Source organism: Pipistrellus kuhlii, unplaced genomic scaffold (genome assembly GCF_014108245.1).
Source record: "Pipistrellus kuhlii isolate mPipKuh1 unplaced genomic scaffold, mPipKuh1.p scaffold_m20_p_13, whole genome shotgun sequence".
NCBI classification, from domain to species: domain Eukaryota; kingdom Metazoa; phylum Chordata; class Mammalia; order Chiroptera; family Vespertilionidae; genus Pipistrellus; species Pipistrellus kuhlii.
The window spans coordinates 42,192,462-42,196,597 of record NW_023425438.1 but is presented as its reverse complement, the minus strand read 5'-3'; positions in this window follow the sequence as shown (position 1 = coordinate 42,196,597).

Here is a 4,136-nt window from a genome sequence, read left to right as displayed (position 1 = left end):
GGCAGGGAGAATAGCAAAGGGGACCCTCCAGGGAGGGGGGAGTGTAAGGGATGGGAACCCTACAAGGAGAGGACAGGGTAGGGTGATGGGAACCCTCCATGGAGGGAATAGGGCTTGGAGGAGAGTGGAAACTTCATGGAGGAGGGAGGACAGAGGTAATGGGGACCCTCCATGGAAGGCACCTGGCAGGGAGGAGAGGGGACCCTCCAATAGAGGGAGAAGGGCAGGGAGGAGAGAGCATCCTCCCTGGAGGGTGCAAGGTAGGGGCATGGGAACTCTCCATGGAGGGGGCAGGGCATGGAGATGGGGAACCTCCATGGAGAATCCAGTACAAGGAGGAGAGAGGACCCTCCATGGAGGGGCAGGGCAGGGAGGAGAGAGGACCCTCCATGGAGGGGGCAGGGTAGAGGGATGAGGAAAAAGAGAAGGGAGGAAAGAGGACTCTCCATGGAGGGGCCATGGCAGGAAGAAGAGGGGACCCTCCATGGAGGAATCATGGCAGGAGGAGAGGGGATCCTCCATGAAAGGTGCAGGGTAGAGGGATGGGAACCCTCCATTGAGGGAGCAGGGCAGGCAGGAGAATGGAAGTTGACCCTCCATGGAGGGGGCAGGGTAGAGGGATGGAGGAAAAGGACAGGGAGGAGACGGGACTCTCCATGGAGGGGCCAGGGCAAGGAGGAGAGGGGACCCTCCATGGAGGAGTCATGGCAGGGAGGAGAGGGGACTCTCCATGGAGGGGAAGGCCAGGGAGATGGGAAACCTCCATGGAGAGGGCATGGAGATAGGGGACCCTCCATGGAGGGGGCAGGGCAGGAGGAGAGGGGATCCTCCATGGAAGGTGCAGGGAAGAGGGATGGGAACCCTCCATTGAGGGAGCATGGCAGGGAGGAGAGGGGATCCTCCATGGAGGGTGCTGGGCTGGGAGGAGAAGGGAATCTCCATGGAGGGGACAGGGAAAGGATGGGAACCCTCCATTGAGGGGTGAGGGCAGGGAGAATGGACCCTCCATGGAGGAGACAGGATAGGGGATGGGAACTCTCCAAAGAGAGATGAGGACTGGGAGGAGAAGGGACCCTCCATGGAGGGGACAGGGAAGGGGATGGGATCCCTCCATTGAGGGGTGAGGATTGGGAGGAGAGGGGACCCTCCATGGATGTGAACCCTCCATTGAGGGGTGAGGGCAGGGAGGAGAGTGGATAGGGCAGGGAGGAGAGGGGACAGGGCAGGAAGGAGAGAGGACCCTCCATGGAAGAGACAGGGAAGGGAGGAGAGGGGACAGGGCAGGGAGGAGAGGGGACCCTCCATGGAGGTGGCAGGATAGGGAGATGGGAACCCTCCATGGAGGGGCCAGTGTAGGGAGAAGAGGGGACCTTCCATGGAGGGGAGATTGTAGGGGGAGGGACCCTCCATGGAGGGGAAGGGTAGGGAATGAGAATCCTCCATAGAAGGGACATGGCAAGGAGTACGGGGACACTCCCTGGAGAAGAGAGTATCAGAGGAGAGGTGACCATCCAGGAAGTGGGCAGGGAGAATAGCAAAGGGGACCCTCCAGGGAGGGGGGAGTGTAAGGGATGGGAACTCTACAAGGAGAGGACAGGGTAGGGTGATGGGAACCCTCCATGGAGGGAATAGGGCTTGGAGGAGAGTGGAAACTCCATGGAGGAGGGAGGACAGAGGTAATGGGGACCCTCCATGGAAGGCACCTGGCAGGGAGGAGAGGGGACCCTCCAATAGAGGGAGAAGGGCAGGGAGGAGAGGGGATCCTCCCTGGAGGGTGCAGGGTAGGGGCATGGAGATGGGGAACCTCCATGGAGAATCCAGGACAAGGAGGAGAGAGGACCCTCCATGGAGGGGCAGGGCAGGGAGGAGAGAGGACCCTCCAGGGAGGAGGCAGGGTAGAGGGTTGAGGAAAAAGAGAAGGGAGGAGAGAGGACTCTCCATGGAGGGGCCATGGCAGGAAGAAGAGGGGACCCTCCATGGAGGAGTCATGGCAGGGAGGAGAGGGGATCCTCCATGAAAGGTGCAGGGTAGAGGGATGGGAACCCTCCATTGAGGGAGCAGGGCAGGCAGGAGAATGGAAGTTGACCCTCCATGGAGGGGGCAGGGTAGAGGGATGGAGGAAAAGGACAGGGAGGAGATGGGACTCTCCATGGAGGGGCCAGGGCAATGAGGAGAGGGGACCCTCCATGGAGGGGAAGGCCAGGGAGATGGGAAACCTCCATGGAGAGGGCATGGAGATAGGGGACCCTCCATGGAGGGGGCAGGGCAGGAAGAAGAGGGGACTCTCCATGGAGAAGTCATGGCAGGAGGAGAGGGGATCCTTCATGGAAGGTGCAGGGAAGAGGGATGGGAACCCTCCATTGAGGGAGCAGGGCAGGGAGGAGAGGGGACCTTCCATGGAAGGGGAAGGGCAGGGAGGAGAGGGGATCCTCCATGGAGGGTGCTGGGCTGGGAGGAGAAGGGAATCTCCATGGAGGGTACAGGGCAGGGGGACAGGGAACCCTCCTGGGAGGGGGCAGGGCATGGGGACAGGGAACACTCCATGGAGGGGGCAAGGCAGGGGGACAGGGAACCCTCCATGTAGCGGGGAGGGCAGGAGGAAAGGGAAACCCAGTTAGAGGGGGCAAGCAGGGAGGAGAATGGAAACAAGGAACTCGTTATGGAGGGGACAGGGCAGGTGGACCTGGAACCCTCAATGCAGGGGGAGGTCAGGAGGAAAGGGAACCCACTTTGAGAGAGCAGGCCAGAGAGGAGACAGCAGGGGGCAGGGCAGGGGGACAGGGATCCTAACTTTGAGGGGAAAGGGGCTGGAAGGAAAGGGTTCCCTCTATGGAGGGGTGAGGGCAGGAGGAAAGGAACCCTCCATGGATGGGGCAGGACAGGGAAGAGAGGGGCCCTTCCATAGAGGGAATAGGGCAGGGGGACAGGGAACCTTCAAAGCAGGAAGTGTGCACAGGGAATCCTTCAGAGAGGAGTCAGAGCTGGGGGACAGAGAACCCCACTTGAAGGGACAGGATAGTGGGGGCAGGAAACCCTCCATGCCGAGGAAAGAGAAGGAGGATAGGGAAACCCAGTTAGAGGGGCAGGCAGGCAGGGAGAATGGAAACAAGGAACCCTTTATGGAGAGGTATGGGCAGTTGGACAGTAAGCCCTCAATGCAGGGGGCAGGTCAGGAGGGAACCCACTTAGAGAGAGCAGAACAGAGAGGAGACAGAACTACCCATGAAGGGGGGAGGGCAGGGGGACAGGGATCCTAACTTTGACGGGGAGGGGCAGGGAGGAGAAGGTACCCTCCATGGATGGGGCAGGACAGGGGGACAGGGAACCTCACTTTGAGGGAGAAGGGTGGGGAGGAGACAGAACCCTACATGCAAGGGACAAGGCATTGAATAGGAACAGAGAACCCTTCATGGAGAGGAGAGGCTGGGAGATAGGGAATCCTACTTTGAGACAGCGAGGACTTAGGCTCATGTCCTTAAATAGATGGCAGGGCAAGGGGCAAAGGGAACCCTCCATGCAGAGGAGAGGCTGGGGAGGGGGAGGAGGGAGCCCTACTTTGAGACAGCAAGGACTTAGGCTCAGGTCCTTAAGTAGATGGCAGGGCAGGGGGTAGAAGGCATCCTCCATGATGGTAGGAGGACAGGAAGGAAAAAAGACCCCACATAGTCTGAGCAGGAGAGTGGAGTTAGGGCACCATCCATGGAGGGGCCAGGGAAGGGGGTACATGGAAGTAGAGATAGGTAACAGGGGAAACACCCCTCCATGGAGAATCCCCTGTTTTCCCATGGTGGAGCCCTTGTTCCTCAGCCCTTCTCCTTTCCCTGGTCCCCTGACCTCCTGCCTGTCTTCCCATGGCGCCCCCTTTCTCCCTTGCTCTGTGGTTGCTTCCCTTTCCTTCTGCCTTTTCCCTCCATGGAGGGTCTTCTCTTTCCCTGCCCTGACCCCTCACTCACAGGTACCTGAGGGACATATGCTCTGGTCTCTCCAGTCTTCATCTCTCCTGCCTCCAGGCTGAGTATCCACTCTCTGTACCTGAAGCACAGTCTCACCCTCTTCATCTGTTTGAATCCTACCTGAGCCCTCAAGACACATCTCAAATATCATTTCAAATGTCAAATCACAAGCAGGGGAAGGGG